The following is a 14,677-nucleotide window of genomic DNA, read 5'->3' as shown; positions in this document are numbered from 1 at the left end:
GGCACTACGTTAGCTTATTTCTTAGTAGTAAGTATTGACACATGACATAGGCACAACGTTAGCTTATCATGTAGGACCCACACTTGTATGACATAGGCACGACGTTAGCTTATCATGAAAAGTCCCACCTGTATGACATAGGCACGACGTTAGCTTATCATACAAAGTGAGTATGTTTACCCTCAAAGTAAGCAGCGCAAGTCTCCGGAGTCCACTCCCCACGCCACGGCTTCATGAACTGGGCCGCAGCCTGTGTCGATTTTCCATATGAGCCCGTCAGCAGCTGTAGCTCATATCGGTCGTGGGGAAGCGCTTTGACCACGCGATAGGGGCCGCGCATGCCGGAGTCGAGCTTGCCAGTCGATTGCGCCTGCTTAATTACAAAAACAAGAGAGTTAGTTTCAAACGCTTGTGGGGTTTTCCGGTCAGCATTCACGGTCGTATCTTGCAGCCGCTGATTCCGAGCTAAGCGCTCAGAAACCCGTTGTCTACACATCTCTCTCGACGCTTCACGATTTGGGTGAGAGCTGTCTAAGGCTACATCACGTATTAGCTGTCGAATGACAGGTGTGGCTGCTTCAATCCCTACGAGCACGTTTAATGGTGAGAGCTGAGTGGTCTTCTGCTTTGTTATATTGAGGATTAGCTGTGACCGCCACATCATGTCTGCCCATTCGTTCAAGCGATAATTGCACTGTATGCGGATCATGTTCAATAACGTCCGACAGTAGCGTTCTACCTGCCCGTTTGAACGGTGCATCTCCGGGGTTATAAGATGCACGTCAATGCCCAACTCGGATACGAACTTCATAAAGTCTGAACTCTGAAACATTCTGCCTCGGTCAGCTACCATTAATTTTGGTGTACCAAATAAGGAAATAACATTCGTAAAGAGTCGTTTTAATTCATTAGAGTCTTGACTAAACATAGGATACAACAAGCAATATTTGGAGAAAGCGTCTATTACTATCAGAATATATCGATAACCATTTGATTGAGGTAGTGGGCCAAGTGCATCAACATGAATAATTTCAAAAGGGGTACAGGGTTTTTCCCAAGAATGTATTGGTTGCTGTGGGGCTCTCGGAACCTTTTTATGCGTCAAACAAATGAGACAATGACTTATATACTTTTGCACAAATAATTTTAAGGATGGAAACCAAAAATGCTTTCTAATAAGCTCTAAAGTCCTATCGATGCCAGGATGATCATGTTCGTCATGAAAAATTCTAAGAAGGCTGAGCCGGTGACCTTTTGGTATAAAATACAAAAGTCTGGATTCTTCTCCGACAGGAGAGTATTTATAGAAGAGTAGGTCATTCTTATGTATATAGCGATTGTCATCTAACTGTCCGTCCGTCAGTCTTTGAATAAGTTGTTGAGTTTCTTCATCAGCAGCCTGTGCTATTCGAGCCCAATTCTGCTGTTTGCGCTCTTCGCAAACGTTCACAGGATTTCGGCTCAAATAGTCTGCGTGCGACATCGATGTACCTTTGCGGTACTCCAGGACGAAGTCGAAGTCCTGAAGATACATCCACCATCTGGCAACTCGTGGCAGCAAATCTTTCTTCTGCTGTGTGGATTTAAGGGCATTGCAGTCGGTTACCACCTTAAAATGAACACCAACCAGATAATGTCTATAATGCTGCAGGGCATTAACAACAGCCAGAGTCTCGAGTTCATATGAATGATATCGAGGCTCGGCGCCTTGAGTTCGTTTGCTAAAGTAACCAACTGCTCGCTTGTTGCCATTCTCGTGAACTTGAAGCAGTACCGCACCATACCCAATCGAACTCGCGTCCATGTGGACTTCAATTGGTAAACCAGGATCGTATATTGCTAATACAGGCTCACTTGTTAAGTATGCGATTAACACTTGCCGTGCTTCTTCTTGCTCATTTCCCCAGACAAACAATGCGCCCTTTTTTGTCACTTTAGTAATCGGGGCGGTTCTAATAGCGAAACTAGGTATATACCGGCGAAAATAACTAGCCAAACCTAATAACTGACGAACTTGCTTGACCGTTTTCGGGATGGGGGACTCTACAAGAGCTTTAACTTTAAGTTTGCTCGGCTTTACCTGACCCTGGCTTATAGTGCGGCCTAAATATTCGACTTGCGTTGATAAAAATGAGCACTTTTTTAGGTTGATAGAGAAACCCGCTTTTGTCAGCGTTTGAATTACGTCGCGTAAGTAAATGAGGCCTTCGTCTATTGTATTACTAAGTATTAACACGTCATCAATATACACAAGGGTCTTACCAGATTCCAACTGACGCCGAAGGGTTTTTGATATGATACGCTGTTAAACAATGGGAGCATTCGCCAGGCCATATGGCATCTTTAAATACTCACAATGACCTTCTGGCGTTACGAATCCCGTGAGAGGTATTGACTCTTCGGCCATTGGAATCTGGTGAAATCCCGTGGCCATGTCAAGGCTAGTGAAAAATTTATGTTTCCCTAACCGATCGATGTGATCATCGATCAATGGCAAAGGAAAACGGTCTTTGGCGGTAATCTCGTTCAACTTGCGGTAATCGACACACATGCGATCCGACCCATCCTTCTTTTTCACGAGAAGTATCGGACTCGCATACTCAGACTCTGATTCACGAATTATTTTCTTATCAAGAAGCTCTTGAGTGATCTTACGGACTTTCAAAATTTCTGTTAACGAAAGTCTGTACGGTCTATAGTTGACGGGTATTGTGTTAGTCAATTTGATTGACATGCTACCGGTATTTACTGTAGTAGCAGCGGTACCAGAGATGAGAAACGTCGAAAATTCGTTGATTAAGTCAAGCAGTCTATCTAGATCACGACCATCCAAAGACGTTTTAACGGGGATATCAGCAGTCGACGAAACACACATCCCATTGGATGTAAGACAGTGTTTATAAGTCAGATGTTGCTGATCGCGAGTACGAACATAAGTCACCCCTTCACGATTCAGCACGTCGGTACCGATTATAAGTGGAGTGTTTAGAAATTCTGGTGACACTGCATGCAAGTCCACTTCCAGAGTAATTTCGTCAAACTCTATTGGTAATGTAACATAAAATGTAGACTCAACCTCTTGACTACCAATGCCTCTCAAAACTCTGAAAGCAGGCTTGCGTGCGCATCTAAAATGTTTCAATAGTGTGGAAGAGATTAATGAAATACTTGAACCACTATCAATGAGGACATCAACAGGTATACCCTGTATGACTGCGACGACTATATCATTACGTCGACTACCACAATTCTCACGACAAAAGTTAGTATTGCTAGCATTACTAGATTCTGCCTTCTTTTTAGCAAAACAGGTCTCGATCCTATGACCAGGTTTTTTACAGAAACTACATTGTTCAACTTTAGTAGTACTAGGAACGGGATAAATTTTCGGATTATTTTCACCACCTTTACTATCGCTAAAAATAGGTTTCGTCCGTTTATAACAATTTGAAGACTTATGGCCATGCTTCCCACATGAAAAGCATACCCCGTCGTTAAATCTACGCTTACGTGAACCTGTATCGTAACTAGGTTTCGAGAAATGATCGTTATTTGAGGTATTAGGTCTCTTTGAATTAGACAAATTCGATTTGACGTAGATCGAAAGAAATTCCACTAACTCGTTGGGTAGTAATTTTGCATTTGTAGCTGATGCGCGAATCTGAGGGTCCATAATACCTCGAATCACGATTGCAGAAATTAACTCATCACTTAATCCCTTAACTATCTGCAGCCTGAGAAGCGACCGACGAGCATAATCCGCGTATGTAGGATACCTATCAGAATTAGTGCTCATTACTTCATACAAGATATTTGCGATATCGGGCTTTCTAGGGCACAAAGGCTTAAATTCCCTTTTAAAATTACTCCAGCTCCGATCATTGGTTACCCATTCGTTGAGCCACGTCCTAGCGTCCCCCTTTAAGCAATTACCAATGCGAGATAAACACTCGTTATCGCTCCAATTATTCAAACCCCTAGCGCGGTCTACCTCCTCACACCAGATGTTAATATCGTTAACGCTGGGATCGAAGTTTGAAATAAAATATGGTTGATTTGACCTTACCGTTGTATTGATGGAGCATATGGCGTCAATCAGCCGATCAGTCACGTTAGCATCGCGATAAGCGGCCGCACTCACAGAACGCCCAGGCGGTGGAGACCCGGAGTTGCGGTGGCCTGCACCATCTTGTACTGCCGTCACCGCCTCCAACACGCAGCCACGCTTCTTCGATTGCGGTGGCGGCGGCGTTGCTCGTGACGCAGCGGCAGCGGTCAGGTCGTGGGGCGCACGCTGTTGTTCCTCTAGCGTTGTTAATCGACCTAGTATCAGTTCCATTTGTTGAGTTATTAAATTGTTTGAAGAAGTATGTTGCCTTGGTGAATTACTTGCTCGTGAACTGCGATAGCTGCGACGTGCATTGCGACGTCTAGAGTTTGCTTCAGGACTCTTAGTTCGTGAATCGCGACGATAGCGACGTGATTCGTAACTCCTAGAACGGCTTCTACTTTTACGACTACCGTTGGGCATTTTCACCACTTTATTGTTACAAATCAAGAAAGTAAAGCTAATAAGGAAACTGTGCGAATCGCAACAAAGCAAAAATAAAAAGCAATATCGTAATAAAAATCAATAGCAATCCTGTACACGTCGATTAATTGAATTATACTCACCAGAACTCACTGAGATACACTTTTACTTAACCTTAATCACTAACACTTTCCTTGAAGCAAAAGATTCGTTTCTTATAAAACTTCGGTATCTTATTCAAAACTACCCTCAAAAAAAAATTAGTAATAAATTCGTTTATGAAAGGTCAAACTGCCGTATTTTAGTGGTCAGAGCGGGTCTGGACGCGTATGGCCTATCCCACTTCTGATTTTATAAACCAGAAGTGAGTTTTATTAAAAAAAAAACAACAAATAACGAAAATTATAATTATTACGTAATTTTTATAATTTCTTAAACTAACGATTAACAATTAACTTATTCAATATTTAAACCTATAATGTTACACTTACACAGAATGATCACTTCAATAATCAAAATAACTAAATTTTTAATAACAAGTCGAAAGATAAAGATTAACACTGCACACGAATGAAATAACACAGGTAGTTTGACCGTTCGATCGGGCAGAGATTCCCCTTTTCAAGCAGACTAGACGAATCGTGTCCGACCGAGCTCGCAAGCGCCTTTATACACAAATTGACTCCTCCCACTCAAATCCCCTCTATGGTCCGGAAATACGTCACTCTCCTAACAATATGTTATTCTTACAAGTTATGTGCCCTTAGCAACATTCATTTTTATTTATATAGATTTTGTATACCAACAGAATGACAAAAGAGCGAACGGTCTATCTTATGTTAGATTGTTGCCGTCGTCGCCTATGGGCGCCTGTAACAGTAGGATCAGTACCTACTATTTGGCTGTGATTTTCTGTAAAATTGACGTGTTTTTACAGATTACTGGTCAGAAGATGGCCTATCAAATAATATTAATTACATTAATTTATACATTAATACTGATGCAAAAAAAAAGCAACGGAGCAACGGAATACGTCTAGTCTAGTATTTAAAGTTTATCGATTGTAACATCTTTCTTAGAAGTGCTAAGATTGTAATAAGTTACGTGTACGGCTTTATCTTATTAATTACGTATTGGAATCGAAGTTTCTAAGTTTTTACAATGTTATGTGATGAACAACTATGATGTATCGCTGTTATTTGACATAATTACCACATAAGACTCGTTGGATAATGGGGAGAGATGTACATTTACATAAAGTGATTTCGAATTATACTGATTCTTAAGGGTTGCGTGCATCGTTGCGTTCTAAAAATTAACAATTTTGGAAGCATAGAAGCATTTATATCTTGTGTAATAGTAAAAATGTCTTGAAATCAATAGTTTTAAGAATAATAATTGTATTTTGTATTACGTAGTTCTGTGCGGCAGCAGCACCTAAGTAAACAATAACGTCGTTTGCTTCGAACTGGTTCATATAATGGAAGAGTTTTTAATTATTGTCGATTTTGAACATTAAATTTTGACTTTCTTGTTGATTTTTCATAGCAGAATCTACATGCCAAAACGAAGTTACTTTCCTAATTACTATTATTCATTTATTAAGGACTATAATATATACTAAATTATAACTAGACTACCCCGTTGGCGTAGTTTGTAGTGGCCCTGCTTTCTTTTCCGCGGGTTGTGGTTTCGATTCCTGTCTGAGTCTAGGTGTGATATTTGTATATATATATATTATTTCTATGTATATTTATCAAAAAAAAATATAGTTATTATAGTCGGCTGTTACCTGTAATACAAGCGTTAAGTTGCTTACCGTAGGAACAGACGACATATGTGTATGTTAGAATTTATCGATTTTGGCTTATATTTATATTACATATATTATTTATAGCCTACAATAACCTCATGCTACGATATAAAGTGGTACAGTAATCATAAGCCCCAATCAATAAGATAAGTATACAAAACTAAAGTGAATGATATTAGTAGGCACACTTTTAAAATAACATAACTTTACTAGGCCAGAGAATGCGTATGCCGTCACTGCATATGAGCGCGAATGTTATGCACGCATTCCTATAGTAAGACCCAGTACACATTGACACTTGTTATTGCCTTTGATAAAAGAATTACAAGTATATTTTTATTCAATATTTTAAAGTTTTATCACAAAATCTTATTAAGTAAACATGTGTTCAATAAAAAACAATGCAGTTCATAGACAATCATATCATTCACTAGCTGTGCCCGCGGCTTCGCTCGCGTTGAAATTAGTGTGTCACAAAGTTTTCACGGCAAACTTCCAGTGAAACTCTCATCAAAATCGGTTTAGCCGTTCCGTAAACCTTCCTCATGCCAGTGGTGGAGCCCTCTCTCCAATGGTGAACCCGCATGAAAATCCGTTCAGTAGTTGAGCGAATCGATCACATTCACTTTTGGGGACTTTGTTTTATAATACACTAACTGTTGCCCGCGATTACGTCCGCGTGGTTATGAAGATATGCATGCTTACTTCAATAACATAAGACTTTCATACAAACTTCCAACCCCCGTTTTATCCCCTTAGGGGTCGATTTTCGTAAAATCAGTTCTTAACGGATGTTTACGCCCTATAAGGAACCTACCTGCCAAACTTCAGGTTTGTAGCTGTTATAGTTTCGGAGGTTTCCTGATGAGTGAGTCAACCTACCATCCCCTGTTTTAACTCCAAAAGAGAGTTGATTTCTAAAGATACATTATTTGGACACCTTTCTACCATCTATAGAGCATACATTTTAAATTTCAAGTCTCTTACTTCAAAAACATAGAACTTTCATACAAACTTGCAACCCCCGTTTTACCCCCTTAGGGGTCGAGTTTCGTAAAATCCGTTCTTAGCGGATGTTTACGTCCTATAAGGAGCCTACCTGCCAAATTTCAAGTTTGTAGGTGTTATAGTTTCGGAGATTTCGTGATGAGTGAGTGACCTTTCGCTTTTATATATTTTATAGATTATAGATTACTGATACTTGGCACTCCATATTCACTTTAAGAACATTTTTCATAACATTGCTTAAAGGCCGCTTTTTACCTCTTTTATAAAATTATAATTTAATTAAATTTCAACCAATCGAAAGATGCTTAGAATAACAATTTTTTGGTGTTCATTATCGTCAATGCAATGAAAAATATCTTTTATGTATCTATAATAATTAAGCCATGGGTCTCATAGACTGATTTTAATAGGGAATTTATAGGGAAGAAAATGTAAGCTACAAATAATAAGGTATCTACGTAAATTTTTCTTTTATTTGTGTCTATTTTCTACTAAGTGTAGACTTACTCTTATGGTGAATGTACAAATCGCTTTGTGAATCAAATTTATTTTGTTTTTCAAAAAAAAGAAGCTTCTCAATTCGAATGTTTTTTTAAGTGTGTTAGAACTTTCGACTAGGTGGACGGATTTCAATGATTTTTTTTATTCGAAGGCTGATGCTTGTCATGTACTCCCCTTAAATTTGATCGAGATCAGATGAGAATTTTTGAGTAATCTTTATTTACCTAACTATTTTTTCGTATACTCACGTTCTATTAGGTACTTGTCGATGTAATTGAGCGTTGGCGTGTTGGCGTGTTGGCATGTTGGTGTGTTGGCGTGTTGGCCTGTTGGCGTGTTGGCGTGTTGGCGTGTTGGCGTGTTGGCCTGTTGGCTTATTGCTATGTCGGCGTGTTGGAGTGTTGGAGTGTTGGCGTGTTGGCGTGTTGGCCTGTTGGCGTGTTGGCGTGTTGGCGTGTTGGCCTGTTGGCCTGTTGGCGTATTGGCGTGTTGGCGTGTTGGCGTGTTGGCGTGTTGGCGTGTTGGTGTGTTGGCGTGTTGGCGTGTTGGCGTATTGCTGTGTTGGCGTGTTTGAGTGTTGGAGTGTTGGCGTGTTGGCGTGTTGGCGTGTTGGCGTGTTGGCGTGTTGGCGTATTGGCGTATTGCTGTGTTGGCGTATTGGCATGTTGGCGTGTTGGCCTGTTGGCTTATTGCTATGTTGGCGTGTTGGAGTGTTGGAGTGTTGGCGTGTTGGCGTGTTGGCGTGTTGGCGTGTTGGCGTGTTGGCGTGTTGGCGTGTTGGCGTGTTGGCCTGTTGGCGTGTTGGCGTGTTGGCGTGTTGGCGTGTTGGCGTGTTGGTGTGTTGGCGTGTTGGCGTGTTGGTGTGTTGGCGTGTTGGCGTATTGCTGTGTTGGCGTATTGGCGTGTTGGCGTGTTGGCCTGTTGGCTTATTGCTATGTCGGCGTGTTGGAGTGTTGGAGTGTTGGCGTGTTGGCGTGTTGGCGTGTTGGCGTGTTGGCGTGTTGGCGTGTTGACATGTTGGCGTATTGCTGTGTTGGCGTATTGGCGTGTTAGCGTGTTGGCCGGTTGGCTTATTGCTATGTTGGCGTGTTGGAGTGTTGGAGTGTTGGCGTGTTGGCCTGTTGGCGTGTTGGCGTGTTGGCGTGTTGGCGTGTTGGCCTGTTGGCTTATTGCTATGTCGGCGTGTTGGAGTGTTGGAGTGTTGGCGTGTTGGCGTGTTGGCCTGTTGGCGTGTTGGCGTGTTGGCGTGTTGGCCTGTTGGCCTGTTGGCGTATTGGCGTGTTGGCGTGTTGGCGTGTTGGCGTGTTGGCGTGTTGGTGTGTTGGCGTGTTGGCGTGTTGGCGTGTTGGCGTGTTGGCGTGTTGGCGTGTTTAAGTGTTGGTGTGTTGGCGTGTTGGCCTGTTGGCTTATTGCTATATTGGCGTGTTGGAGTGTTGGAGTGTTGGCGTTTTGGCGTGTTGGCGTGTTGGTCTGTTGGCGTGTTGACCTGTTGGCGTGTTGGTATGTTGGCGTGTGGGCGTGTTGGTGTGTTGGCGTGTTGGCGTGTTGGCGTGTTGGCGTGTTGGCGTGTTGGCCTGTTGGCGTATTGGCGTGTTGGCGTGTTGGCGTGTTGGCGTGTTGGCATGTTGGCGTGTGGGCGTGTTGGTGTGTTGGCGTGTTGGCGTGTTGGCGTGTTGGCGTGTTGGCCTGTTGGTGTATTGGCGTGTTGGCGTGTTGGCGTGTTAGCGTGTTGGCGTCTTGGCGTATAGGCGTGTTGGCTTGTTGTTTGCGTAATTTATACGTAATTATGAGGTAGGTAACCTGCTCATAACCCGTTCTTATGAGGTAAAGCACAGCAAGAAATATCTTGCTTAAAGTCTGGAGCAAAATTTTTACACTGCGAATAACAGAACCATTGCAGTAAACATATTGTCAAGATTTAATAACTTTGACGAAATCGTGAGAAACATCTAGTTCAGAATATAAGTACAAATAAAATTGTAGCTGATTTGAAAAAATATTATTGTCCGTTCCAAATGAGTACGAGACCGTAACAACATTCAGTATTACTTGCTTTTTATTGTTTTATGGTAATTTCTGACGTCTTACGTCCTATACTTCTCTTTTTAATAACTGATAAAAACATGACTATTAAATTTTCTCCGATTACTAATATAATACAAACCACGCATTTTTCATAAAATTTGATATAAATATTTAGAAATAATATAGGCTTTACGATATTAGGGCTGATAGTTACTTGAAGAACTCATCATATCAAGACAAATTTGAAAATTCATATTTAAACTTTTAGTTAAAATTGAACAGTGTTGTGTGTGTAACCAGCAGCGTAGGAAAAAATACGCTATTCAACATAAATTATATTACACACACGAATTCCCGGGAAACAGATAGTTACATATAATTGGATAAATTAGTTCCATATTATGTCATAATTATATGACAGATAAAAGGAAGGAAGATAAAACAAAGACAAAGGGGAGGTAATACAATCAGGAAGTCGTAGGTACAATAATTTCGTACGGAAGTCCGACGATGGTACATTAAAAATAATGTAATTTATATTTGTAAGTACACTAGCTACCAGTCGCGACTCGGTATACGTAATTTTCTATATTTGATAAAAGCTTATTTTCTATTCGATGGAAGACACACGTACAATGATATTAACGAGGAAGAACAAAAGTGAAAGATTCTGTTCATTATGTTTTATTTTAAGTACCATATTAGTCTTTTTATTTGTTTTAGTATTAATATACATATATCTTTACAAGCTACCAAAATTTAAATTTTAAAGCAATGAAATAATTTTAAATTGGTTTAGTACTTTTCGCGTTTATTAATTATACACAAGTAACTCTTTAACACTCTACATAGTATCCATCAGTCGAAAAAAAAATGTATCTTTTCCCGAGATAATTTTTGATAATTTATGATAATAAAAAATGTTACGATTAATTATGTAACGTTACATTTTTTTGTAATCACTGCTCGCGATCATAATTTCTATACTAAACGAATTTATAAATATTTATTTATTTATTGTGTTGTATATTTATGCGTCGCTTCAGCCCGCAATATCCCACTGCTGGGAATAGGCCTATTTCCCCATGTAGTAAAAGTATCAGAGCTTAAACCACCACGCTGCTCCAATGCGAGTTGGCGGATATATTCCCTACTATAAGTAACGATCACTATCAGGTGTACATGATAACAACTGGGACCGACGGCTTAACGTGCTCTCCGAGGCTCGGTGGGGAGACCCACAACAACTGCACAAACACCCAGACCACGGCAAACACCTGTATGGCCAATACAAATGTTTGTCATGTGCGGGGATCGAACCCGCAACCGCCAGCGCAACAGGCACAATTCATAGCTGTGACCGTTGCGCCAACGCGGCGTCGCGAAATAGTGTTTTGATTCGTAAGTATCTACGTTATTACATGAAAATCAAACAAAAATAAGTTAATAAGTTAATCGAGACTAGTAATCTATAGACGTATCTACATTTCGCTAATACACGCGTAAGTGTCAACTGTAAGATCATATTTTGTTCATAAGATTTAAGGATGGTTTGAACAAATTAAAAATATTTTAAAAACCAAAAAATCAATCTTTAATTTTACTTACTTCATATAAAATTACACATTTTAAGGCCTGTGTAAAAAAATCTACCTACAGTAAGCACATTAGATATATTATTGAAACCGGCCGTTTAAGAAAAATATTTGTCATCAATGATAAGAACGCTTAAATCAAAAATTCTATTTATTACTTTTAAATGGAAATGAAGTAAAACGATACACATATAAAATCTGGAACAGCAGCTATTTATAGGATAACTATTACAACATTATATAAACTACTTAGTGGTCGCTCAGAGGTCGAAATTCGACCATAATTAATTAAATCAAAGAAAACCAAAAGATAATGAAAATAAAGAAACTTTTTTTAAACATTTCAATTTGACTACAGACTGACAATCAACAAAAAAGTATAATAAGCGTGTGTGTCAAATACATTGTTAGTGTGTGTAATGTTTTTTTATTGATTTAATGTACTTTTTATGTATAAGTTTAATAATATATGGGCATTCTGAACTTCTTCTCTATATTTTATGTTTAAACTAATGGAATTATGACAAGAACGTGTGAACGAGGACGATTTAATAATTAAAAGTAGATTCATAGGAAAGGCCATTGCCCAGTCGTGGGATATTTAGAATTCATACAGTAAAGTTAAGTTTTACTGTTTTTTGTACTCCCACGTAGATTGTCTTATTCACATCATAATGATGGGATGGTAAAACGCTTAATGAAATACGAAATGTTAAACTAAATCAAATATAAAGCATCTCTACAATTCTACATACATTGACATACAATGATAATTTTAGGTTCAGATAAGTGACAAAAAATACGATTTACTAAAAATACCAAGCTAAGCTCGGTCACCCAGGTACTAACTTATAAGCCGTTAACATAAAATTAAACAAAAACATTTTAAAATCAGAATTTTATATTACTACTCCTTCTTACTTCTTTTAATAAAACTGTATTTCGTAAGAATGTTTATAAAAATTAGATTATCGAATCGCTAATTTTATTAATAGAAGTATTTAAAATTAATTCCCTATTACAATAGAAATGATGTGGTGTCACAATGTTTGTTCTATAACAATGTCATCAACAGTAACTAACGTTATATAACAAGGGCTTGCCTTACTATATGAGTTGACGGAAACCAAAGTATGTTAGTGGGTCCTGATTGACCTCGCAGTGGGGACCTTTATCGCTATCCCATTCTAACGTAATGAGTAAGATAGAGATGACTAATCAATGCGTAACTTCAAACACATCGTGCTGAGACTAATCATAATCACAATACTAGACAACGACTGTGACCTTTGTAACGTGTCTTGCTCAGTTTGTTTTAGAGGAATTAAGCAAATGATTGCATAAATAGCATCATAGTGCTACATACTATTTCTCGAACCACCGACCTGCAGTATAAAGTCTAGTGAAGAAAGTCTTCACCCAATCTTTATCAGGCTAAGAGGTGTTTGTCTAGCAGTGGGTCATTTATATAATTGTGTATAAAATTACAGCGCAATATTGTACTATGTTATTCAATCGGCCAAAGAAAATCATCATTAGTTAGTACCTGTATCTAGAATACGTTTAAGTAATTCTATATAGACGAAAGTTTTATTACAGGTTGTAAAAGTAAATAAAACGTTATTACTTTTTTATTTTTTTAAGAATATAATTCAAATATTTAACTTTCAGAGCTGAGCTGTCTTTGACCACTTTAACCAATATTCACCCATACTAAGAATATAAAAAGTCGTCAATAGGAAGATTTGTCATAATTTGTGTTAAAAGACAAATTACCAGTTTTCTTTTGTGATTTCGTCATTAACATATAACTTGATTTTTTGGTTAAGTACAATACACAGAACGAAGAAACGCTTTCTTGATGAAGAACATGGTGATTTATTGGATATTTATTTTTTATGCTCTTGCGCATCAAAAGAACTTTAATGAACCGAACAAGCCTGTGACTTCCTTTTCCGTAGCTTTAATGCAAGTATAAATAAATCACTTTCCCTAAAACTTGTTTGCAACCAGAAAAGAATTAACTATTTAAAAACTGTTTATATTATCGAATTTCCCTTTTATTACTAAATATGGTAAAACGACAAGTTTATTGTTCGTCATCAATGACATATCATCTTATAATTCACAAATAAGTATGGCGGTTCACTCGTCGGGTAATTTACATTTTAAGAAACATTTTCTTCCGTAGTCTTAATGTCATTCGTCAGTTTGTGTGTAATTTTTAATGTCTTGTAAAAATTTGTTTGTAATTTGGAAATTACCTCTTTTGTTTTATTTTTGCTTGGTACATCCTAGAATTTGATAATTGCCTAATTAATCTTAATTTACAAATAATTACGAGTGTAGCTTGCATGTGACGCTGTTTTAAAATATATTTTTTATACAGTCGAGAGTATTATTATACTTATTCTGATATATTAGCGTGTATTGAGTATTAGTGTTGATACACTAGTCTGACTATTTCACCCATTTAGACGCGAACGTTAAATAAAGTTATTATGTCTTCGACGAGTACGAGCTTCGATGCGCACTCTCAAAAAGTTTAATTCTGGAGTGAGAATTGCCTTTGTTGATGATACTAAAATCCTAAATACCACACTTGTGTGTATAAAACCTATATTGTATTTATACTTATAATATATATACTTTAAATTGTTAACGATCTTTTATATATATAAAAAAAATGATAAACTTAAACTTTTATGTTTCATTACGTACCTTTTTTTACTTCAATAATTAATTAGTCAAATATAAATTTTTTAAACATAAATTTGAAGTGAAATGAGAGAATAAATGAAATAAATAAATAATTAAATAAACTCTTTTTGTTAATTAAATAGGCACAAAATTTATTTTATTTTTACAACAAGGAAATTACGTATCAGACGCTTAACTTATTTAAACTTAAGTCCTATTTAATATTATACGTGTAGCTACCCGGTCGTCGGTCATTTATCACCGACCTTTGACCGTAAGGGCTTTTGTGAAGTCAATTTGCCAATCCGTACCTAACAACTGTCTTATTACCTTGCACGTACATTAAATTTACAAACAATATTATTCCGAAAGTTTTAAGTATTACTAAACTATTCTCACATACCTAAGAGGTCATTTTACTGTAATTATGTGTCTGTACGCAACGCATGTTCTCTTCAGCGCTCGTAAAATACATACTGTTTGATCAAGGCATATATCGATATA

Source organism: Melitaea cinxia, chromosome 5, assembly GCF_905220565.1.
Source record: "Melitaea cinxia chromosome 5, ilMelCinx1.1, whole genome shotgun sequence".
In the NCBI taxonomy this organism is placed as follows: domain Eukaryota; kingdom Metazoa; phylum Arthropoda; class Insecta; order Lepidoptera; family Nymphalidae; genus Melitaea; species Melitaea cinxia.
The sequence above is the reverse complement of the archived record's forward strand: the minus strand, read 5'-3'. Positions refer to the sequence as shown.